At 49.7% G+C, this 25,858-nt stretch overlaps 1 protein-coding gene across 5 annotated transcripts in view; it reads left to right on the top strand.

The window, feature by feature from the left end:
- Positions 1-6,878: 6,878 nt before the first annotated feature.
- Positions 6,879-25,858, top strand: part of ASAP1 (ArfGAP with SH3 domain, ankyrin repeat and PH domain 1) — a 312,023-nt gene continuing 293,043 nt past the window's right edge. For 2 of the 5 annotated variants that reach the window (XM_074353077.1, XM_074353076.1), the window contains exon 1: positions 6,912-7,418. The gene's annotated coding sequence lies outside the window, so the exon portion shown is untranslated. Of the gene's footprint in view, positions 7,419-25,858 lie in introns of all 5 variants that reach the window. The other 3 variants (XM_074353079.1, XM_074353081.1, XM_074353075.1) reach the window with 3 other exon arrangements.

Here is a 25,858-nt window from a genome sequence, read left to right as displayed (position 1 = left end):
ATGCTTCTGCCTGTCCCTCTGGCTCCTTCTCTCGCTCTCCCAACTGGAAAAACAAAGAAACAAACAAAAAGCCTCCCCAGAATTCCTCTAAGCTTCGTGTTACTATCCCATCTCTCTCCCCTCCTTACTCAGTCGCTTGAAAAAATCATAATTTTTTAAATGCTGATACCACAATATTTAAAAAAAAAACCCACTGAATATTTATATATTCAAGCACTTTTATGTGGCTGAATTCATTTAATCCTCCTAGCAACTTTAGGATATAGGTACTTCTATTATCCTCGTTTCACAGCCAGGAAACTGAGGCTTAACCCTTTAAGCTACTAGGCAAAGTCACACTGCCAGTAGGTGAGTCAGAATTTAAACCCAGGCTGCTGACCACAGTGTGGTTCTTAAGCACTTGGTCAGTGAGTTTCTGTGTGCCGAACCAACCCCTCATTCTTTCCTGACCTCCTCTCCTCATTCTCACAGCATCCTTGCCGCCTTGCGCCTAAGGAACAGGGGAGTGACACAGATTGGAATTCAAATCATAAGCAGCAAGGTCAAGGGGGCTGAAAAAGTTTGGCATCCTGTTCAATCCACCTGAGTAGATGTCAACAAATTCAGTAATCAAGACAAAAGATATTTTAATGCCACACTTTTAAAGAGAAAAAGTAATGTAAAAATTCCAAGGCAAACAAAACATCAAAATTTTAAATAAAGGCAAGGTCAGTATGACTGCATTTTCCTTTGCCTTGGGCTCCAGTGTGGCTGGACAAGGCCTGTTCCCCATGGTGGGCGCCCCCTGTGTCTGGCCCTCCAGCCCTTTATGCCTGCCTTACACTGTGTTCCCTGAACCTGAGGGAACACAGGCTGCTTGGGGCTCTGCTCTGGCTCACGTGGTTCTCTCCACCAGAAAGATCCTTTATCATCCCACCTTACCTTGCTGACCAACTCACCTCCCTTCACCTCCTTCTCTCTGCGTCAGTTTCTCCATCTGTAAAATGGGGGTAATGAATAGTACGTAAGTCATAGCCTTGTGATCACTGAGTATCATTATCTGTACATCACCTGACTCAGTATGCATGCAATGGCTGCATCAACCACATCATCGTCCCACGATAAGGCCACCTGCTGACACGCCTCCCACCACCCTGAGGGCAGGGGGGCTGCTTCATGTCGGCTAAGTGAAGGGGGAGGGGAGTGGCAGAGTGTGTACCTAGCCTGAACAGGTCCCAGGGTCAATCCCCAGGATCTCCATCAAAAATAGATAAAAACCTAATTACTCCCCCTCAACACACACACACACACACACACTCTCACCCCAACAACAAAAAACCAGCACCTCACACCTGGTTCCCCCACTACATTTCTGACCACCCAAATCCCAGTTACAGACTCCTCTTCCTCCAGCTGTTCAGGAAATGTAGGCGTTCTCTGGGGTTTTTTGCTTCAATCTCTCGTCTTCTTCTGATCCACTCTCTCCAGGCCGTGTCATAGATGTCCACAGTTTCAACTGTGCCCCCTTATCCGTGATACATCTGTGATGTCCATATCTCCAGGCCCAAATTTCCAAATGCTTACTAGATACCTCACCTGTGCCGGAATCTCACGACGAATGTTACCCATAACAGCGAGTGACTGATGACTGATTGCTAACTAGGTGGTCTAAACTAAGCCAAGCACTTTACCTGGATTACTTCATTTCACCCTCTCAAAAACCTGATTTTACAGAGAAAAAACAAAACAAGAGAAAAAAAAAAATGAAACAACAATGAAACCAGTGGAGCAGTGGCACCAGCATTTGAATCTGGGCATTCGGACCCTGCAACTGGGAATGGGAGCTTCTGCTAAAAAAGATTATCCCAAGTTGGATCTTTTAAAGAACAATTTTAGGAGGAGGGTATAGCTCAAGTGGTAGAGTGCATGGTTAGCATGCTCAAGGTCCTGGGTTCAATCCCTGGTACCTTCACTAAAAATAAATATATAAAACAAGTTACCCCCCCCCAATTAATTAAAGAACAATTTTAAGGGGACACGAAGAAAAGATGACAGAGCAGTGGTTCTCAAGGGGGTAAGTTGTGCAATGTCCGGTGTTATTTTGGGTCATTAAAACTGGGAGGGTGCTGGTGCATCTGGTGGGTGAGGCTAGGGGTGCTCTGAACATCCTGCAATGCATAAGGGGAAGTATCCAGTCCAATGTGCCGGTAGCGCCAAGGATGAGAAACCCTGCGTTACAACTACGAAGCAAGACTGTGAGAAGCTTTTTACGTGCTTACTCCCCCACTCACCAACTGTGCAGAGCCCTCTGCTTCCCCCCTTCCCACCACCCTCAAGCCCATCACCCCCACCTCCCAGCCCAGCAAACCTCAGCCTCTTACTGCCACCCACACTGCCTTACCAGCACAAAGCACAAACAGGAACTCATTATCTTCCTCCTCAAAACCTTCCCCTCCCATGCTCTTTATCACGGTTAAAAATACCACCCCCCGCCTCCTCCTCCTCACAGGTGAGCATCATTGTCTCCACCTTGCCTGTTCTCACCACCGCCCCCCACTCTCCCTCCATCAGTCACCAAGCTGCGTCTCTTCTGGTTCTCCAAAGTCTCTCCTGCTCTTCCTCTCTTTTCCATCTTCACTAACCTACTTTGGGCCAAAATAGCTTCTTATGCTATTTCTTTTCCAATTATGAGGCTGAAGTCACTTTTTATTCATCTACATTGGAATGAATTCATTTTGCCCAGAGCATACGTGTCATGAGGAATTAAACCAGGATCCTGTAAGAGCCCACCTAACTCCTAGCCTGTGAATCCAGGATAAGTTCCTGATGGACCTTGAGAGCTCTGCTCCTTTTCCTCTGGCCCAGTGGACGGGGTGGTCCTCTTCTGGTCCAGGGTTCATCCACTCCCACTCCACTCTGGATCCCATCCCCTCTCACCCTCAGGACCTGTTCCATTAGTGACCCCGCCCCTCCTCCTCAATCTTTCCCACCCTACTGGGACCTACTGATCAAGCACAGACGCTCACTCACCCACCCTCTTTAAAGGACCAGCCACCTTTACCTCCCACGAGCTGGTCGGCCATGTTTCTGAAAAGAGTTGTCTACCCTTGCTGTCTCCCCCTTACTCTTCAGCCCAGTGCAATCTGGCTTCCAATCCCTCCACTCTATTAAGACAGCTTTGGCAAAAGTTACCAGCCATCTAACTGTCAAATAAAATAGACACCTGCTCCCCAAAGCCGCCTTTGTTTGGATTTTCGGTTCATTTGAGTGTTGCCCGTTCTTTCCTTTGGAAGCAATTCCTTCCGGGGACCCCGGGGTTTTCCTTCCACTTCCTCTCCCAGACCACTCCCTCTCAGTCAGCTTTGGGGGCACCTCCTCCTCTGTTGCCTACGGCGTCCCTCGGGGTTCAATCTTGATCTCAGTGCCTTCTCACTCTATGCATGCCTGAAGGGTGAATCCATCTGCAGCCTGCACCCTTAGCTCTGATCACCAGGAGAAACAGTATAGGGTGGTGGTTAAGAGCCTCCAAAACTCTGCCATGAACTAAGTGCTTGGCCTTGGGCCAGTTACTTACCATTCCTGTGCCTCAGTTTCCTCAGCTGTAAAACGGTGCTAAGGCATTGGTCTCATTGCTTTGCATGACATGCACCATTCCCTCCGTTCACGCTGACCTTGTAGAGTTACCCAAATAGATTATGTGCTCTTACGCAGGCTCGGTCTTCACTCAGGCGCACAGTGGGTGCCTGCTCATAACCTGTGAATAAATCAATGAATGCTGACCTGGTTTGGGTCTCCCCAGACACAAACCTTGAGACAAGGAATTTGGTGTAGCTAGTTTATTTGGGAGGTGACTAATTCGAGGCAGAACAAATGAGGGAGTGAGAAAGTGAGGCAGCAAAGAGAGAAAACATAGTGAATTAATGAGAGCATTACTTCTGGGGGCAACTGAATGTTGTCCCACAGGGGAGTCTCCAAGGAACTGTCGTAAGAGCACTTTAGGACTGTTCCCCCTTAGGGATGGGAGGCTGGGGCTTTCCTCCACTGATTGGTCGGAGTGCTGTTGGGCAAGATCCCCAGCCATGGAGAAGGGCCCCGGGCAGAGAGTTGGAGAGGGGCACGTGCTACAGGTGCACAGTTCCTCCGGACAGACGGCATCAAATTGCAGCTGCGGTGAGCTCAGAAGTGGGTCTGAGGGACAGAGAGCTGAGCATCACCAGCCCTTGTGCTTTTTGCTGTGGCTTGAAGGCCCATGTCCCCTCATGTAACCTATGTCCCACCTCTTCCTTGAAACTTAGTTTAAGAGCACCCGCCTCTGGGAAGTGGTTTCTAACCCCCTGCTATAGATTGAATGTTTGTGACCCCCCCAAATTCATATGCTGAGACATCCTAATGGCCAATGTGATGGTACTAGGATGTGGGGCTTTGGGGAGGTGATAGGTCATGGGGTGGAGCCCTCATGAATGGGATTAGTGACCTTATAGAAGAGACCCCAGAGTGCTTGTCCCTTTCGCCATGTGAACACACAGCAAGAAGTCATCTCCGAACCAGGAAGAGGGCTCTCACCAGATACCGAATCCGTCAGCACCTATCCTGGACTTTTCCAATCTCCAAACTGAGAAATACACGTGTGTTGCTTATAAGGCACCGGGTCTGGGGTATTCTGTTATAGCAGCCTGAACTGATTAAGACACCCACCCCCTACTGATTTAGGAAATCTTCCCCATGAGACCTGGGGCTTATCTCTGTAAGAGTAGTCATCTCTCTGCTTTCTAAGTAGCACTTTCTTGTATGTCTTTCTTGGAGAGCAGAACAGTTCATCTTTTCAAATCTATCGCCCAGAAGGGTTTTTAGCACATTATAGGCACTTAACCAACATCTTGTAATGGATTGAAATTCACCTTGCTCAGGGCCCAGCTCAGAGTAAGTGGTCAATAAGCATAGACTCCTTTCCTTTCCCCCAACTCAAAGAGTTTGCCATCTTACTTAGGAGGGCACTCATGGAGCAAGAGTGGAATGTGATAGATACGGTCTTTAAAAGAACAGATGTGCTGGGGGAACACAAAGGAGGGCGCAATTAACTGGGACTGTACCAATGAGACTGCAGTTACGTCATCTGACAGTCTTAATTACTGATAGTTTTAACTTTCCAGAACCATTAACAGAGCCGTCTGGGGCTTCTTCCACTGCACTGGGCTTTCCCTTTGAAAGCCTCTCTGCCAAAGTGGAAGACACAGGGAGCGAAAGGACGGAGTGAATCTGCAACTTGTAACTTGTTTGCCCCTTTCATTCATTGGACTTGTCTTTACTGGGGATCTCCTATGGGCCAGCACTGTTCCTGGCGCTGGGATACAGGAGTGATGGAGACAAGTAACAGTCCTGTTCTAATGCAGCTTACCCATGCAGGGGGAGACAGATGATTAATAGGCAACCAAATAAACAGGACAAATTAAACCGTGACAAGGGCTATGAAACAATGAAACGGGGCATGTGATATGCGGGAGAGGTGGGGGTGGGAGAGATGGGTGTCAAAGATAAGTAGATCCAATGGTCGGGGAACGTCTCCTTTGAGGACCTGACTTCTCAGCTGTGAGCAGTGCCAAGAACAGCCAAGGAGAGATTCTTCCAGGCAGAGGGAACAGCAGCTGCAAAGGGCTTGGGACAGGACCCTGGTCTCCTGGGGCCAAGTCAGGAGCTCGTCCCACCACTTCCGACCGCTAAAAATGAGTGGCAGAAAAGAGACAAACCCGGGTCAAAAACTGATGTCTGGTCCTTCCTTGGAGTGAAGGAGCTGATGTTCAACTTTCAGTGCCTAGCAGGTTCATTTCAAGCTTCAGTTTTCACTCAGGGGTGTGTTGTTCCCTCTTCAAAGTCAGATCGGGTATCAAAAGAATTTGAAACACTTGCAGCAAAACCACCAAGCTGCATCCTCCAGGTCGAAAACCCCCAAATGTGGCATTTCCGGGGGAAACCACAAAGAATCACTCCCACTGGCCACCTAGTCCAGGCCTGACTGGACAGAGATTTACTTTGGTTCTCTCAACTTTGTAAAGCCTCTCCAGACTTTTAAACAAAACTCCACAGTGTCCTGACTCGGGTTAAGAGCAAAATACCAAATTTGTGAAGTTTGCTGAGTTTCAGATTTCACCAGAGGGGGGTCTGCCATAGCCACTCACCTTTTCCTCTGCAAAGAGCAATTTCTGAAATGCTGCAAAGAAAAATAATCACTGGGTGATAAGGAGAGAAATGAAGTTCTGAGGCTTTGTAAGTAGCTCTAGAGGTGCACCGTGCTCCCGCCACTAGTTAAAACTCTCCTTTCTCTGATGTCTCTTATGGTAATAAAGACAAGCATGGCTCTCATTAATTTGAGCATTTACAACGTGTCAGTCCCTGTTTATAAACATTTGGTTTCTAAATCAAAACTATGATTACCACCTCACTTCACATTTGAGGAAACGGAGGCTCAGAGAAGTTAAGTGATTTACCCAAGGTAACACAGAGAAAAGGCAAAGTTCGGATTCCAAGCCAGGTCTGAGTCCAAAGTCCATAGTATTACTGTCCATTTCTGTACTATCGAAACCCGCTAAGTTCCTGCTTCCCGGCACTGGGCAAAAATAAGAAAATTAGCAGACACGGGGCAGTAAGAGGGGAGCTCAGGTAAAGTCATTTATGAAAAAAAAGACAAGCGGCCAGGAGATTGCAAATTCATCCCCTGCGGGATGGGAGAGAGGCCAAGGCCCTTTCCTGGTGTCTGGGGGCCTTAGAAAGGCACCTCCCAAGGCCAAGGTTTTATCGGGACAAATCCCACCCCTCCCAACTCTGGGCGAGGAAGGGTGTGGGGCCGAAGAGGGAGGACGCCCGACCCCCGCCCGGCTCGCACGCGGGAGTCCGATGTCGGAGAGCCTGCCAGTGCCCTGCCCGGCGTCGGGCCCGCTGCGGCCCCAGCGCGGTGTGGGAGAGACGGCCTGCGCTCCGCGTGCGTGCCGGCGGGCCAAGGGTTAAGCGAGGCGGGAGCCCCCGGCGCGGGGCGGCCGCCGGGCCCGGAATGCTTAGTCAGGATTCCGATTTCCTGTCGAAGTGTTTGGATTTCCTGAAACCCGCGCCCTCCGCCGCGGAGCGGGATCGTCCGAGCCGCGCGCGTCGCTGCGGCCTCCTCCCCTCGGCACATGGTCGCCCGCCCCTTCCTGCGCCGCGCTCGGCTCCCGCGCCTCGCCCCGCCGCCGCCGCCGCCGCCGCCGCCGCCGCGGGCGGGCACTCTGCACTCGGGCAGCCCCCGGCCCTCGCCTCCCGTCCCGCCGGCTGCTCCGGCCGCCGCCCGCTTTCCGCTCCGAGAGCCGCGATCCGCCGGCCGAGGGGAGCCGGGGCGCCGGCATCTGCGCCGCCGCTGGGGAGCCGGCGCCGAGCCCGCGATGGAATAATGCCCAGCGGCCCGCCCGGTCCCGGTGAGTTGCGGAGCGCCCGGACGGGCTCGGCGGGGCCGCGCGCGGTCGCCCCGGATCGTCGGTGCCCCCTGCCCGGGCCCCACGCGGAGAGGCGCCGGCCTGGGGCGCTGGGCGGGTCCCGGCTCTGTTCGCGGCGGGGTGCCGGGTGCGCAGAGAGGGTGTCGGGGCCGCTGGCTCCGCGGGGCCGGGGCTCGGCCGTCCGGGGTCGGGGGGATCTGCGCCCCCGAGGCGCGGGGGTGGGGCGGGTGGATCCAACCCGGGGATTCGTGCGCCCTCCGGGCGAGGGGCCGCGGCCCCGGCGATGCGGCGCCCCCCCCCCGGCTGGAGGCGCGGGCGCTGGCCGCGGCATTGTCTCTCTGGCGCGGCCGAGGAAAGTTCCCCGCCGATCCTGGAACGGCCAGCCCGGCCCTCGCGGCCCCCTGCCCCGGCGGGGACTCGGCGCTGCAGGAAGGCCCCAGACCACTTGCTGAAAGCGAGCGAAACGAAAGGAGAATATTCCCACTCGGGGCTAGGGGTTTGTGCACGGGAAGACTGGGAAGTGGCGTGTGTTCTTCTACTTGTACCATTTTGGGACCTGCTGCTTTTTCTGAGAGCGACATGAAGTTTCAAAGAAAAAAGAAACTCGCTGGCGTCTGGTATTCTGCGATTTCATACATCCCGAGATTTCTTCTCGGGCATTCCTAAAGCGGTTTCCTTTAATAATTTATTTTTCCACCAGCGCAGGGGAATGCAGAGCCAACCTCAGACCGTCGTCAGCGTGACCCCAGCTTTACCTGCACTTATCAGAAAGAACAAGAACTACTGCCCCCCTCCCCGCGCTCCTCCATCCCTCGCTAGACTCGGTCAGGTTGTCTTGGCGTAACTGATTCTGGGATGACGGCATGGATGGCTGAGTAATGTTTGGTGATTTTAAAACGTAATTCAGTATTGAGGCCAGTTTTATGTCTCCATCAAACTTCAGCCCAAGGCCTTTCCGCTTTGTAATTGGAGGGTCACCTTAAAGCGAGAAGATTCAGGAAGCATCATATCTTAACAGTTTAGAAAGAAAAAAGATCTTCCGGAACAGTTGTTTCAGCCCCTTTTAGTGATAAAGATGAGGCCGGGAGCGGTCATGTGACTTATACAAAGTCACGTGGCCAGGCTCCAGACTCCCAGTCCAGTGCTCCATTCATTAATGTCAGTTTATGGTTTGTCAGCCACGAAACATTTGGAAATATGACTTCTTGGCATTATAACCTTCATGGTTTTAGTGCCTTCTCTTGTACTGTCTTATCTGTTATTGCTGCTATTTTCGAGATACGCAGTTATCTCAAGCTGCATATTTGGCGATAGTGTTAAAAAAAAAATTCCCTAACCTTTACTGTTCAGCCACCAAATGGATTTGAAATATAAAATGGGTGGCTTACTAAATAGGGAATTACTTTTCTCTATCCCATTCTTTTGTAAAAAATAGAAACTCTAGGGTCCAAAAAGGGGTAGTATCTTAGCACATAATGTACCGTGTGATGTTCTCTAGACTTGATTTCCAACCCTCCTGTATCTGGTGAGCCAGGCAGCCCATCTATTTTTCTTCTGATGAGAGCTCCGATGGCTAGCTTTTCATTTTTAGTATGTGATAATGTTGGAGAGAAAGGACTTTTTCGAAAGCTTGCCATTTGGTGAAGGAAACTGAAATTCTCTCTACCTCCCCACTCCTCACCAGCCACAGTGAACAAGATTTTTCAGAATCAGTCGAAGCCTTGCAGGCCCCAGAATGAATGTGTTAATTCAAATGGGGGCCTCCCTTACCCCTCCTGAGGACCCACGTCCCGGCAGGCATCTCCATGCTGCACCCAGGTGGCGGAAGTCTAGAGGAAGGAAGGGAATCTGTATTACCTAGAACAGCATTGTCCCTGCATTTTTCCCTCTGAGGTCTCAGTGGTATTTGACTGAATCTGGCTGCCCCATTCTCATTTTCTCTCCTGCGTTTCTTCTTCCCACTTCTCTCCCAGCTACTCTATCTGGCATGGGCTGGAGAACAAGTCTTTTCTATGAGATGCATGAATGATCCCCACATAAGCAAGTAGTGACAATGACAGCTAGCATTTATTGAGCACTTGCTGTATGCCCTAGACATGTTCCCTCCTAAGAAATCCCAAGGAGGAGAGGGAGCTCCTTTGGGAACCTTGCCTAGAAGGGACAGCACTTTTCAGATGCATCTGGAATTTGAGTCATTCTTTCATTTCTCTGGTACACGTTTACTGAGTGGCTCCCCTGTGGGAGGTGCCAGTCAGGCAAAGATAAATGGGGCCTGTATTCAAGGCCTTCTATTTCCAGTCTCGTCTTTCGGTGTCAGCCTCGCACTTTCTCTTTTAATTAGGCAATTCCCCAAGCAAGTACTGATGAAAATGATGATGCAAGACAAACCCGGCCCCCTCCTCATGAGGCTTGCATTCCACTGGAGGAGCTAGGCAAAAACAAAGAGGCAAGTAACTTTAGACAAATGAAAGGTTGTGTTTCTTGTCGTCAAGGAAACACACAAGGGATCAAAATGACGACCAACATGAAGTGCTGTGGGAGTTGGGGTGGACCTCGTTTGACCAGAGAAAGGCTCCCTGACACTGAAGAGTTGAGAAGGAACTGGCCAGGCAGAGAGGGTGTTCCAGGCAGAGGGGTCAGAATGTGCAAAATCCTCTATGCACGAAAGAGCTTGATTGGTTCCTGGGAGTGAGGGAGGTCGGGGGGGGGGCAGAGTGTAAGGGGGCAATGGGGAAAATGGCATAGGGTGAGGTTTTAGAGGGAGGCAGGGGCAGATCCCACCATCCTGGGGACAGTCCCCACTCCAGGTACAATGGGAAACTTTGATGCGTGTAGACTCAAGGGTAGAATTGGATTGACATTTTTTAGGAGATTACTTTTTAGTGCTTTAAATTTTTTTTTAATTAAAATATAGTTGACTTACAATGTTGTGTTAGTTTCTGGGCTACAACAAAGGGATTCAGTTATACATAGATATATATGTATATATGTATGTTCTTTTTCATATTCTTTTCCATTGTGGTTTATTACAGGATATTGAATGTAATTCCCAGTGCTATACAGTAGGACCTTGTTTATCTATTTTATATATAGTAGTTTGTATCTGCTAATCCCAAATTTACTGCTTTTTTAGAAAGAGTTGATCACAGAGGGTAAAGAGTGGAAGCAGGGAGACCAGTTAGGAGGCCATTGCAGTAATCCAGGAAAGAAGAGGGTGGCTTAGACCAAGGTGGAAGCAGTGAAGGTGGACGGAGGTGAGTGTAACCTGGTGGCTTTGATGCAATTTGATGCTGGATTAAATGAGAGTGGGGCAGGGGGAAGGACTCAAGGATGACTCTTGGGTTGAACAGCTGGGTGTTGTTTGGGTAGACAGGGGAGACTAAAGAGGGAATGTGTGCCTAAAGAGTCCGGTTCCACATTGGCAGTGCTAAGCTTGAGATGTCTGCGAGGCATCCAGGTGGAGATTTCAAGCAGACACGAGAGCACGTGACTCAGGACCTCAGAGGAGTCCTAAGGACTAGGAGCATGAACGTGGAAATTATCACCCTGAAGCCAAGCCATCAAAATGCTTGCCAGGACATGTCCTGCCATTCGTCTCTCTGAGGGTCTGCTATATTTTTCCTCTTGCCTGGAATGCCCTTCCCCTCTCCCAGGCTACTTCCTACTCATCTCGTTAAATATACCTGTATCTTTATCTCCTTGAAGATGCCTGTAGCTCCAACTTCCACTCTGAGATCCCAGTGTATACTGTCTTCATCATAGTGTTCAATTAAGTTAACCTTTTTATAGTATCTTACATGTATGAAAAATCTGGTGCAGGCCCTGCCATGTGGTAAGTGCTCAGCAAATGCTAGCTGCTATGATTATTATTATTACTAGGGAGTGATAGATAGGCATCTAAATAAAACTTATCTGAGGATAATCCTAGTGACAAATGTTGTATTAGTTTCCTCTTGCAGCTGTAATAGATGACTACTAGCTTCATGGCTTATACAACGCAAACTTACTCTCTTACAGAGAGTGCTAGAGGTCAGAAGTCTCAAATAAGTGTCACTGAGCTAACATCAGGGTGTGGGCAGGACTCTGTTCCTTCTGAAGGCTCTAGGGGACAGCAGTGTTCCCTTGCCTTGTCCAGCTTCCAGAATTCTGCATTCCTTGGCTCGTGACCTTTTCCTCCATCTTCAAAGCCAGCAATGTTGGTCTTAGTCCTTCTCATGCTGCCATCTCTCTGGTTCTTCCCTCTTTTCCACTTTTTAAGGACCCTTTGGATTACATCAGGCCACCTGTATAATCTGGAATGACCTCCCTATTTTCAGGTCAACTGATTAGTAACCTTAATTCCATCTTCAGCCTTAGTTCCCCATTGCCGTGTAACCCATGTAGCCTGGCAGTCACAGTTCCTGGGAACCGGGACATGGACATCTTTGCAGGCTGGTAGGGGAAAATGTTTTGGTGGCTCTGGGGAGCGGCCCCGAGCCCAGTGGGGGAGGGAAGACCATGGAAATCCTCCCAGAGGTAGTGGTCCAGGGGTGGGAGTCAGTCTCTACTTGTAGCCTCACTGTCCTCCCAGATACTCACTCCCTCACTGAGCTTTATTCATTCCTTCATGCAAGCTCTTCTCTACGCCCAACTTTGCGTGAGGAGTTGGAGTTGAGGATTTGTTGCACTGTGCATCCTTCGGACTGTAGGCCAGACTGTTCACTTTCAACCTAGGGACCCTAATTTTTCTCACCCCACCTCATGAATAAAGTAAATTCACCAACCCATGAATACCCTCCCCTAGCCCACCTACCCCGTACCCACTCCCAGGAAGGGGTCGAGACCGAGGGGTTGGTCCTCTCTTTAAAAGTCGGCTCTGGTTGATTTCCCAGCACAGCGTGAACCCCAACACATGTGCCTTTTGTACAACTAAAACCTTATTCGTGAGCCACAGCTAGTGTCCCCAGCCCCAGCCAGCCCTGTTCCTATAGCAGACCATTGGCCACGAGAGAGATCAAGAGAGAGCGTGTGGTTTGATCACAACAAATCCATCTGAATCGTGAGGGGAAAAAATAACCCGAGGGTCCTGTCCTCTTTGTGGTGTGTGGTGGGCGACCACATCTTCTGAGAGTAAAGGAAACACACCACAATGTAATGTGTAGCCTTGTCACTGCGAGAGGGTGATTAAGACCAGATTTCGAACATCCTCTGTTATTTGGAGAAAATGGGCTTCTGTCCCAGATACTCGCCAGAATCTAAGACGGCTTCCCGAGACCTTCAGCACTTGGGGGGCCCCATCAGCGCTGCTGGCCGCCTGCGTGCCGGGCTGCAGAGAGCCCGAGGCCCCCTGCTGCCTGAGCTTCCCCTGCCAACCCCTTTGGTCCCCATCCCTTGGAAATGCCACCGACTAGCTGGTCTTGTAATATTTTTGGCGTTTCCTCTTCCTCTACCGCTCCAAGTCAGGAAATGCAAAAGTGCAGAGTTAGAAAAACAGAAAAGTGAGCAAGCAGTGTCTTTTTCCAACAGAGGGAGCCCAGGTGGAGTCTGGTTAGACTTGGGATAAAGAAGCGTGCAGGTCGGCGCTTCCCCCAGATGTGGCAGGGCTTCCGGAGAACCACAGCGGCGCCCATCGTCCCATCAGCCTGAGCAGAACGGGAAGGAGAGACTCAAGACGGCGCCTGCTCGTGGTTTCGGGGCATGGCTTGTCTTTCCCTCATCAGGGCTAATCATGAGTTTTCCCGCAAGGCTTCTGCCTTTATAAAACTCCGCCTGTGTGACAATTCTGTGTCATGATACCATTATCAGGATGCAGGATGCCTATTTTGTTGTAGTTTTGTGTTGAAATAATTATCCTTTCGAGTAGAAACGCCAGAAGGAATGCTCCAATAAAAGACCGTGGTATATACAGCTTGCCCTCGAATGGTTCAGAAAATAATTATGTGTATTTTCTGAATACATAAAAATCACATGTGAGTGAGAACAGAAGGAAAAAGCAAATGGAGTAAAATATTAACAATAGATGAACGTGGGTAAAGGTGACATGTTCCTTGTAATATTCTTATTCTTAAAATGTCCAAATAAAAAGATTTTTGCAAATTGAAGGAAAAATAAAAAGAAAGAACAACTCCACTATCCCATTGGAATATGGCCCAGAAGGAGCCGGAAGGGTCTGGGGTCTGCTGCCGACCCCACCTTCCCGCCTGTCCTCACAAGTTCTGTACTGACCTGAAATAATTTAGGGCAACATCCTGCACAAGGACTCCAGAAATGGGAGCATTCTTACAGCTGTCCTGGGTGGAAATGTGTTTGCTCCAATGATTGCCTCCCCTTCAGACCGAGCATTTTGGGGGGGGGGACGGTGAGGGCTCTGGGGTCCTCCTCCTCTGGTCCCCTTGGGACCAGCACAAGGCAGTGGCAGGCGTTGAGCAGGGAGGCTCAGCCAAGTGCGTTGGCTTCTGGTGCTTGACTGTGTTGCCATGTTTGTTGAGTTTTTATTTCTAATGATGCTACATTTTACTTCTAGAAATTCTCTTTGGTTCTCTTTCAAATCATCCTGGCTTTTAATCCTGGGGTTTTATTCTCTCATCAGAGTTTCTTATTCTTATCTGATATCTTTGTTTGAAACACACAGACATTCTCTTTCAGATTGCCCCGTTTTGTCCATTTCGGAGGAGCCGATTCTCCCATTTCCTGTGTTTTCTGATTTGGGGGGTTGTTGTGGTTCACACCCCACCGCTCCTTGGTGGCCACAGTGGCTTTACAGAGCGAATTTATGCTCAGCCAAGGCTCCAAGGGTTTCCTGGGTCCTGGACATGTTCTTGTGGGAGCTACTGGGCCGAGACTTTTAACCCCAGTCCGGTTGTGTATGTTTGGGCTCTGCCTCCATACTGAGGGCTTCCAAGTCTGCACCGAAGCCTTTTTCTCCCCTGCCCAGACCCCGCGGCAGACACAGCTTTCTTGCGTCTCTCTGTGCTGGAGGGAGGAAGAGTCCAGGCCCACTTCCAGAGGAGGCGGGGATCCCGTGGGGGTCCCGGCTTCGCAGAGAGGTCTCAGCCCTCCTGCGGTTCTGCAGGCACCAAGAAGAAACCAGCCAGTGAATACATTCAGTCTTGTTCAGACTCGGAAAAGAAAGAACATTTACAAAAATGTAAAGATTGCCATTTCAAGAAAAACCTGAATGCTTACGAGAACAGTAGCAATCAGAAGGTTTGATTCAGGGCCGCTGGCACTGACTGAGCGCCCCCTTGTGTGTGTTCGCCCTGCGAGCTGGGGGGGGGGGCCGAGTATGAGCTGGGCCTTAAAATGCCTTGTTCATCTTTGTAACTCCCAGAGCGGGAAGACGTAAGTGTTTAGGAAAAAAGGAGAAAAGAGTGGACTTATATGCATCGTGAAAGACAAACACCGATGCAGAAGGCAGAATAAGAATGGAAAAGAGCGCTGAATTGAGATGCAAGTTGACTAGTCATGTGACCTTTGCAAGCACTCACTTGTCCTCTCAGAACCTTCCTTCCTCACACGTGTCAAGGAGTGATAACTCCGTCCTGGACCCCCTTGCCCCCGTCAGCTTACAGTGAGGTCATGAACGTGGGAGGTGAGAGCTTACGAGGGTAAGGGGTCTTTCTTGTCCTCAGGGCCAAAGGACCGCGTGTCTTCCAGGGGCACCTTGCTCTGGAGGCACCCTCCGCCTCGCCTCCACCACTGTGGGCGCTGGGTTTTCCAGGGAAGAGCTGCAAGTGTGTCAGTTCCTCAAAGCTTGTGCAAACTAACAGGTGGTTCTTTGGCGTATGGGCAGTAGTTTGGCTCCAGGGTGGCTGAGTACCTCCTGTCTCATGTGATGTTCTTTCCCTTGGAAGTTGCCCCAGGACCTCACAAATGAGGGCTGAGCTGCAGCTGGGAGCCCTTGTGGGACGGAGTTTGTATTTTGCATTGTCTTAGGGATCTTTGATCCGCTCTACTCTGAGACTGCCCCTCTGGACCGCAGAACGCATGGTCTCTCTGGGGTCCATCCTTTGGCCAGATCTCTGTTTCATGGCTGAGCTGATTTGGTGGGTGTAAGCGTTTGTCACGATGCAGCGGGAAAACCATTGGACTTGGAATCAATGATAGCTAATATTTACTATGTATTAATACATGTCAAGCACAATTGTGAACAGTTTTCCTCCATAAAGTCATTTAATCTTATAATAATCCTATGACAAAGGCGCTGTTTTTCTCCCCATTTTACACAGGAGGAAACTGAGACAGTCAGAGACTAACTTGCCCGAGGTTATATACCTCATAAGTGGCAAGATTTTAATCAAGGTGGTCTCTGTTCAGTGCCCACTCTCCTAACCACGATGTGGTATTGCCTCTGAAGACTTGACTTTGAATTCCCTGCCCTAATTCCTCAAGTGGCCCTGGAAGATCCTGCCTGTAGCCTTGCTCTTGGTCTTTTGGAGCTTCAGTTTCCTCTTCTGTAAATTTTAAAAAGCTTGCAGGTTTTTTTTTTTTTAAGGTGTTAAAGAAAGCAATTTGTACAGAAAGTGGCTGAGTGAGGGGCACATCATTGTCTCTAAACAAAAGTGAGTGGGTTCCAAACGGGTAAGAGTTCTCATTTGCATGATCGGTAAGGGGAGGGAAAAAGAAAGAATTAATTCAATTTGAACAGTCTTCACTGCACAGACTTTTCCTGTGATTCCTGTTCTATGCTGGGCACCCAGGAGACAAAGATGAAAACTCAAGGTCCGTAGGCTAGAATATCTTACATCTGATTAGAAGAGAAAGATGTGGAACATAATTTTGAACTGATAACCATCGATAGGAAAATTACCCAAGAATAGCCATGAGTGTGCGGGGTTGGGGAGAGTCCAGTGGGGGTGGTCGGAGAAGGTCTGGGGATGAGATGCTCTATGAATTTGCTCTTCTAGGATGGGCAGGATTTCAGTAAGTGGAGAGAGTGGGAAAAGGTACCGAAGGCTGAGAGTAGCCAGATCACAGTCTTTGTGGTAGGAGTGTGCTGCGTATTTTTTTGGCGGTCTAAGGAAAACATTTGTTCAAGGGGAATGGCAAACTCTTGGTTAAAATACCACGGCATTTGGGGTTTCTCTCTGGAATGCAGTCACCTCTGCCATTTCCTATACCCCGCCCCCCCAACTCCTGATCTAGAAAAGCAAACTGCTGTGTTGTTTATAGACCTTCCCGTAATAGCCTTTAGCGAGTTTCCTCTCCTAGGACAGTTACTTCCTCAGACCTAAAATAGAACCGCTGAAGGGTGGAGATGTGGGATATTTGCAGATTACACTATGTTTAAAGGTATACTTTGGAGGCCAGTGGTGAGGTGTAGCAGACACTGTTGGTTCCTTATCCAGCACCTTTTCCCCTTCTGCCTTGCTGACAGAACGTTGATCTTCAGAAGTCCACCTTCCAGAGGCTTTAAGGAAGGTCGGTCCCAGCCCCAGGGTGAATCACTCTGGTCCTGTTCCCCTTGGCAGGGATTGGTTTAGACATGGACATGTGACACAGTGGCTATAAAATATGAAGGGAAATTTGCTGGGGGGATGGGGAAAGATTTTTCTCCATTTTAAAAGGAGACATTTAGAAAGAAATAGCCTCTCCTGCTCTGGACATAGTAGCAGTGTTGGCATGTGATGGTCAGTACTGTGGCAGCCATCTTGGGCCTATGAGGGGGCCTTGCTTAGGAAATACATGTTGAGTGTCTGAGCAGAAAGATGAAAGGAACCAGACACTGAACATCCTACCTGTTTTGAGTTGGCTTCCTGGTACTTGTAGCCTGCAAAACATCTTAACATCTTAATACACAATAGAATGGCCACCTGACATGACATCTTGGTGATTCTGGGTCCACTGCACCCTCCCTCAATCATCCTGTGCTAAGCTTATCACCCTGTTTAACATTACCACCAAATTGTACATGTTTATAGCTTTGCAGTCTCACTGTTTTTTCCACCTGAATTGCTCTTTCCCTACCCTCTCCACCTACCAATGATCTAGCTACCTCTGTAAGGAATGGCTCAAATGCACCTTCTCTGTGAAGCCTTTCCTGATCCTTCCTGTTGTAATTCATTATTTTATTCTTTAATTACCCATAACATTGGTTGCCTCTCGTTCTTTATTGAGTCCCTCTGTGTGCCAGCTGTGGTGTTATACATTGCATCATCCTTGATGACCTGGGGCAGACCTTACAGCCAATTGTGAGCCAGTGTGGTTTGTGTGTTCCCAGGGGAACAGAAGGTATCCCCAGGTGCTTATGAAGCGGTACCTGGCCCCACCCTGCAGGGAGGGTCAGAAAAGACTTTCTATGGGGTGTAATCCTTGAGCTGAATCTTAAATAATGAATAGGAATTAGCCAGAAAAAGAGCGAAGGGAAGAGAAGGAAATTCCAAGCGTAGGGAACCACCTTGGCAAGGACGTGGGTGGTGCAAATAGTGTGGTTTGTGCTGGGAACCAAATGACTCAACATCAGTGAACCTGATGTTTGAGATGGGATGCACGGAGTCCGGAGAGGAAGGCGGGAGCCACATCCTGAAGCTTGGATTTTATTTTGAGGCTGTTGAGGAGCCATTGAAGGCTTACAGCAGGGAGTGATGTGACACTTGCCCTTTAGGAAGATAGTTCTGGGTACCTGGGACTGAGTGGATTCGGTGGGTGAGGACCAGGACTGGAAGGAGGGAAGCCATTCAGGATGCTCTTGTAGGAGCTGGGAGCGAGTGGCCCAGGAGATGGAGAGGGGAGATAGGCAGGAGGTTTGGCCAGCTTGAGGACTGATCGGGGAGAGGAGGGAGAGGAGGGAGAACCATTGAGGGCAATGACTTTCCTGGCTTGTTTACAAGGCTGAGTCATGTTTGTGTCTCTTAAGACCGCAGCTTCTTCAGGCTTCGGTGCTACTGTTCTTTCCAGCCCTAGAGGCTCAGTACCGGGCTTCAGTAGCGACGGGTGGAGAAGAAGGAAGTCTGTTGCTCTCTTCTTTCTTCTCTCCTTCCACAGCTTCAGCTCTTCTGTTCCTGTTAAAGTAGAACGGGAAGTGGAGCTGTGATGTGGTTTTCCTGGTATCCTTGAAGGTCTTATCCTTGAGAAGAGGGAAGACTTTCTTACTGCCTGGGGCTCATTTCTTTTCATTTTATTTCAAGACTTACTGCCTTTCTTTCTTGCTCCTCCTCCAAATCAAACCAGTCCCACAGAAGCCTACCCCAGCATCTCCAGTCCAGCCTTTTCTGTGCAGCCCCACAGTTCCTGCCTCAAGCCAGGTTTCCTCAGGATCTCTCCAAAGCCATCTAACCTTCTCCTGACTCGCTGCCCTCCTCACACTCCATCCTCCAGGCTGCTGCCAGGGGAGTGTCCTTACAACCTCAGACTGGGGTCACCCTTCTGCTGAGCAGGCTTCAGTCCCCTGCTCCATTGTCTGGGCAGTAAGACGAGGAAGAAAGCAGCCTGGACTTTTCAGCTGCTCAGACCTGGGGGTCAGCCCTGGCTCTCAGTTTCCTTGCTGTGTGCCCACGGACAAGTCACTTAATTTGCTGAACCTACGCTTCTCTGTGAAGTGGGGAGGTGCTGTCTTACTGACTGATGGCTGTGAGAAAGTACATTAAAATGCTTGCCTGAAATTCACACCCACACCCCTACCACACACACGCACAACCCTACACACACGCGCACACACACACGCGCACACACAGGTTTTCTCTTTCCCCTGCATTCTCGCTCATCCCAGTGAGTCCTTAGTGCCCACCCCACGGTAGACCAGATGCTTAATTCATGTTTGCTGAATGAATTATTCCTTTGTTCTCTTGTAGCTGAGAATTGGATGGTCTCCTTTTTGGTAAATTTGAGAAACTCTTTCAAGCTGTTCTTTAAGGACCAGAATGAGTGGGGCCTGCGGCTCCGGGGAGCACACATGGAGGAGGAAAGGGAAGTCAGAGCTGGAGCTGGTCTTCCTGATGCCCCACCCAACCTCTTCCCATTCCCTCCCACCCCCCACCTTCCTGGGCAGTCAGGAGCCACCTACCCGGGCAGGTGGCTGGGGTCCAGGATGTACCATCCTGAGAAAGGTGGGGGTCCCTCCACTCAGCTGTAATAGACAACTGCAAATTCTAGAGTTTGCATAAGCAGGGCAGCAGAAATTAGTCAGTGAAGGATACATGCATTTTTCTGAAGGAATCTTAATGTACAAAACATGTGTATGTGTGGGGTGTTCCCATCCTGGAACAAGTTGGGAGTAGGTTGGGGTAAGTTGGGTTCAGCGATGATATTTTAAACTTTCCATTTGAAGGCAATAACAGCGCTGAGCATTTGTAGATGGGAATCGTGTTGGGGCTGAAACAGAAGGTATGCAGAGGGTAGTCAAATCATCAGAAACAAAGCTTCTGTGGTGTAGACGACTGGCTGAGAGTTTGAATCCTGGATTTAGGTTGAGTCCTAACATAGCCCTTTAGTGGCTGACCTGGGGTGAGTTCCGAGCCCCTCTGAGCCTCAATTTTGCTACTTGTCAAGTGGAGAGAGTGAGACTTCTGTCTTACAGGGTTGTGGTGAGAACTCTAGTGGTACATGGAGAACAGTGCGAGCGTGCATGGCATGTGGTCACAGAAGAGGGATGTCAGCTGTCCTGACCAGGGTTGGTTGTGTCCTCCAGTGGAGGTGTGTTGAAGTCCTAACCCCTCGTACTTCAGAATATGACCTTATTTAAAAATATGGTATCTACAGTGTTAAGTTACAAAAAGGTCATTAGGGTGGGCCCTAATCCAATGTGACTGGGGTCCTTGTAAAAAGGGAAAATTTGGAGACAAAGACAGACGTGCACAGAGAGAAGACAATGTGAAGGCAGCCATGTGATTGGAATGATGTGTCTATAAGCCAAGGATTGCTGGCAACCACCACGGTCTGGGAAGAGGCCAGGAAAGATTCTCCCTAGAGACATCAGGGAGAGCATGGCCCTGCTGACACCCTGAGTTCAGTCTTGGAGCCTCCGGAACCATGAGAGAATAAATTTCTGTTGTTTTAAGCCACCTAGGTGTTGGTCCTTTGTTATGGCTGCCCTAGTAAACGATGGTGATGGTGATGATGGTGGTGATGGTGATGAGGATGATGGTGGTGATGGTGATGGTGGTGATGGTGATAATGGTGGTGATGGCAGTGATGTTGGTGATGGTGATGAGGTTGATGGTGGTAATGGTGGTGGTGATGGTGATGACGGTGGTGATGGTGATGGTGGTGATGGTGATAATGGTGGTGATGGCAGTGATGTTGGTGATGTTGGTGATGGTGATGCGGTTGATGGTGGTAATGGTGGTGGTGGTGGTGATGGTGATGACGGTGGTGATGGTGATAATGGTGGTGATGGTGATAATGGTGGTGATGGCAGTGATGGTGGTGATGGTGATGAGGATGATGGTGATGATGGTGGTGATGGTGATGATGGTGATGCAGAAGCACCTTGAGTCTGGAGGAGTGAGAGGGACAGTGTTGGAAAGCCTTAATCCTGCACCAGGAAGGTGTGGCTCTGTGCTTTAGAAACATCTTCCCCCACTGGGGCTCAGCTACACCTCCCTCATCTCTGCCCTGTGTATTGGCCTCCCTGGGCGGTGCACTGAGAAGAAAGTCAAACCAGGGAGAATAAACACCAAGTTTAAAGGATGGAAAAGGAAACAGCCCAAGTCCTTTGGTGTTGTAGAGATGGGGTAGAACATAAACTTGAGCATGAGATAGTCCTGGGTCAGAATCCTGGAGGGGAACCCCAGCTCTGTCCCTTACTTGAGACCCTTGGGTGACTCATTTTCCCTGAGCCTCAGTTTCCCCACCTTTCCACTCACACTGCTGACACCCACTGCAGGGTGGAGAGTAAAATCTCATAGGACAAGGGTGTAGCTCCTGAGAGGCCCTGAATAAAATTCATTTCTTCTCCACGTAACCTCGTTTGCACACGGGACTCTGGAAAAGGGCTGCATGAGGCTTGTAAAACCCAGTACTCAGGCAGAAAGAGAGTTGGCATCTGGAAAGGCCTGCACTTCATGGAGCAAATATGCCGTCACTATGGGTCCTGGGAGGAGGGGATGAGACCCGTGCCAGGGCTCCTGGGAGGCCTTGATAACTCTTATCGGCGGGAGGAACTGTGAGGTCCTCATTGCTCTCCAATTACTTAACATGTCACAGAAAAGCAGGTAAAGGCTTCGTCATGGGTGGCTTAAAAATAGCCCTGGGCGCAGAGCAGCCAAGCTGTTTTCCCCAGGACCCCTTCAGCTGAAGTGCCCCCTCCCCACCTACTCCTGCGCAGTGTGACTCTCGGCCCCTCTGGCCGCAGACCTGGGTGTTTATTCCACTTGTATTTATTTGTGTTTCCACTGTGTACCAGCGTTATTGGGGCGGAGGGCAGGGCAACAGCAGTGGACAATAGAGAAAAATCCCTGTCCTCATGGAGCTTACATTCAGGGAGACAGACAACAAACAGACATTTCCTGTATGGCTGTAAGATGGTGACAAGTGCTCAATGGAGAAAAGTTCACCAGAAAGGAGGCTGGGGAGTGCCAGGGGGTGTGCACTTTCAAATGGGGTGTTCATGGAGGCTTTCCTTGGAAAGGTGACATTTGAGCAAAGACCCAAAGGAGCTGAAGGAGTGAGCATGTGGCACTTTAGGGTAAAGCGTATCCTAGACAGAGGGAAGAGCCAGTGCAAAAGCCCTGGGGTAGCTGTGCATGTGACGTGTTCGAGGAGCCTCCAGGAGGCCAGGGTGGCTGGAGGGCCGTGAGCGGTGGGGGAGCCTTTGGTGAGGGGAAAAGGTGGTGGTGCGCGTGCGGGTCATGCCTGACATTGTTGGGCACTGTGAGGACTTTTGTTTTTACTATGAGTAAGAAGGGACGCTCTTGGAGGGTTCTGAGGAGAGGAGTGATCTGATCTTGGCTCACTTTTCCACCAGGATCCTGCTGTCTGCTGGGTGGAGAATGGGTTGAAGGGCAGGGAGGTGGTCGGGAGGCTGTTGCAGTCGTGCAGGCAGAAGGGCAAGGTGGCTTGGACCAGAGTGGGAGGAGCGATGGGATGCTTGGCTTCTGGATTTTCGGGTTTCCCCTCCCTGGCTCAGCTCATTCAAACCGTCACCGAGCCCTGCTGCTTCCACCTTGTTCACCCCAGGGAGGTTGGGATGACTTTGGAGGTGCTGTCCGTCAAGTCCACTGGACTGTGAGCTCGTTGAGGACAGGGCTGCCCCACCTCTCTGAGGTGTCCCTAGCACCAGCCTAGTGCCTGGTGTGAGTGGTGGCCATTTATCGTGTTCATTATGTGGATGATGAGCCTGTCATTCCCTGGTCCCTAAGATGGGATTTGGAGCCATCTCAGGTGCTCCCAGTATCCCCCTGGGCTTACCCTTATCAAAACATGTGTCCCACTGACCTCGCATTGTCCCTTCTCCCTGCTGGTCTCTGAACTCCTAAGGCCAGCACTGTTTTGTCCAGTGTCATAAGTGTGGCACGAAGCTCGGGGCGGGCCAGGTGCTGAGGAAGTGCTCCTTGTGGGGGAGTGAAGGCCCCTGGTCCCTTTCATCACGGGCTCAGAGCAAGGTGTGACAGCCATTGTCAGTTCCCCTCCCAGGGGAATTAAACTGTTCAAAGGCTCCGAGCCTCCAGGGTGGCCCTCCGGCCTTCGGGAGGGAAAAGCAGACATCCAGGGAGAGGTGGAAAGGGCTGCTGTTTGACCCAAGGGCCCTGCAGTGATCTCCGGGGTTTGTCTACACGGCCCAGGCATGTGGGTAACAGTGTCAGGGGGCTGGGGTGTCTGACTGTCGAGGGACCAGCATCTTCCGGGGCTGGGAGACCCAGGCTGACTGGGACGGTGTAGCCAGAAGCTCTTTGGCTGGGCTTTGGCTGGGCTTTGCCTGGACAGACCGGAGCATGGGCAGTCCTGTGTGAGAACGTAACGAATCTCTCATTTCCCAGCTCACTCACAGGCATTCATTTTTTTTTAACCTCAAGGCCTTTCACGATTTCCTTTTTATTAATTTTTTAAAATTGTATTTTGGTAACAGCTTTATTGAGGTATAATTCACATACTATACAATCCCATTTAAAGTGTGGTTTTTAGGATATTCACGGGGTTGTACAAACCTGACTACAGCCAATTTTAGAACAATTTCGTCACCCCCGAAAGAGCCCCATGTGTACGCATTAGCAGTCACCCCTGCTTCCCCTAGTCCATATTTATGCCGCTCTCTAGTTTATGACAGTCTGATTTTTTTCAAATATGAACTTTTTAGTTTATTTTTTAAATGATCATGCTTATTTATTTATCTTATATTATTGAAGTATAGTCAGTTTCAATGTCATGTCCATTTCTGGTGTGCAGCACGTTTCAGTCATACATAGTTCGTTTTCATGACCCTCTGAGTCTTAATGACACAGTGCGTGACACCTAAAACTCAGCGATACTTACACAGGTGGATCTCTAGCCGCACAGTTACAAAATCATATAATTCTTTTCTTTTTTACTTTGATATCATTAACCAACCCTCTCATCATACAGATAGGAAAACTGAGGTCCAGAGAGGGGCAATGTTTTTTTTTTTTTTACTGATTTTATTCATGCATTTTATTTCTAAAAACCAAAGTGCAAGGGAGGCTGAGCTGGTCACTACATGATGAACCAGCAGGACATTCTCACCTCAAATTAGAAAACCAGTCCTCGTCTGGAAAGTGCTTGTTCAGATCATATCAGTTTTTCTGTGTAATCATTCTGTCATCTGTTCCCGAACACTCGCTAGGCCGCCTGTGAGGGTTTGGAGCCGTGTTTCTCTTCTGCTTGTCTTTTGCACTTCCCTGTCCTCCCCCTCCGCTTCCTCTCCCCGTTTCCTCCTCCCCCTCCTCCCTATTCCAGACTCATCCATGCCCCTCACACTTCCCTCCTTGTTTCAGGCCCTACCTTTGCTCAGGTTGGTCCCTCTGCCTTGGATGCCTGTGACTTAATACCCTGAACTTGAGCATCTCCCCTTCCGGGAGTCCGTTCCTGACCAGCCTGATTCCTGGCAGAATTGACCACCTCCTTGTGATGCCCTCACTGTACCTTGTACCACCTTTTGTCAAGGCATCTGTCCCCCTGACTATTTTGTGGCTTCCTGAGAGCAGATACTGTTATGCTGTTATTTTATTTGGAACCCATGGAATTTAGCACAGGGCCTGGCACAGAATAGTTGGAGTTTTTTGGGGTTTTTTTTTTGGAATTAGTGAAACCTTGCAGAATTCAATTTAGGGCGTTTCACACTAAAGGGAGTAGGATGGTGTATTAGCAACAGCATTAATCGCTACAGTGACAGATACAGGCGTACCTCGGAGATGTGGGTTCCATTCTAGACCAGCACAATAAAGCGACTGGCACAGTTAGGCGAGTCACACAATGTGTGTGGTTTCTCAGCACGTATAAGTGATGTTTACACTATCCTGTAGTCTATTAAGTGTGCAATAGCATTATGTCTAGAAAAAACTCATGTACGTACCTTAATTAAAAAATACTTTACTGCTAAAAATGCTAACCATCATCTGAGCCTCCACTGAGTCATAATCTTTTGCCATAGTAACACCAGAGGTCACCGATTGCAGATCACCATAACAAATGTCATAATAATGAAAAAGTTCAAAATACTGTGAGAATTACCAACATATTGACACAGAGACACAAAGTGAGAAAATGCCGTTGGAAAAACGGCACCCGTAGACTTAGGCGACACAGGGTTGCCACAAACCTCAATTTGTAAAATACACAAAATCTGCAAAGCACGATAAAGTGAGGCACAGTACACTGAGGTGTGCCTGTGGTCCCCACGAGGTTTAATGGCTCAGATACAAGAGGTGTTTTTTTTTTTTCCCCCACTTGTGGAAGTCCACAATGGGTATTTCTAGTTCCGTGGGTGTCTGTCTTCCACGTGGTGACTCAGAGATGTAGGCTTCTCCACCTTTGTGGCCCTGCTGCCCCCGGGGGCTTTGTCATTGCGTCCATTGGCGGGAGGGGTAAGTAACACAGAGGAGGCAAGCCCACTTCTTAAAAGCCTTGGCTTGAGACCCAGCAAACAACATTTCTAGCCTCTTTCCTTGGCTGGAGCTCTGCCACATGGCTGTGCCTGACCACGAGGGAGTCTGGGGAATGGAGCTCAGCTGTGTGCTTGGGAAGAGGAGAGGCAGGGTTCTGAGGAACACCCAGCAGTCTGCCGCATGTGGCCAGTGGGCGTCAAAACTCTGTCCCGTGATGCTCGGTTGAAAGAATGGGGAATGTTTGGCCTGAAGAGGCAAGATGCCTGAAAGGTGGGATTTGTGACCACAGATCATAGTTTGCCAACCCCTGGTCTAGAGAGATCTAAGGTCCCTCCCATCTCGAGATGCTGTGATTCTGTTCATTATGCCCTCTGTGCACAGTAAGGAGCAGGGCTGAGATCCAGCTCTAGGAAGCTGGTGACCGAGCCTGCCTGCCTGCCAGCTGCA

Source organism: Camelus bactrianus, chromosome 25, assembly GCF_048773025.1.
Source record: "Camelus bactrianus isolate YW-2024 breed Bactrian camel chromosome 25, ASM4877302v1, whole genome shotgun sequence".
In the NCBI taxonomy this organism is placed as follows: Eukaryota; Metazoa; Chordata; class Mammalia; order Artiodactyla; family Camelidae; genus Camelus; species Camelus bactrianus.
This window is presented reverse-complemented; position numbering and strand designations above follow the sequence as displayed.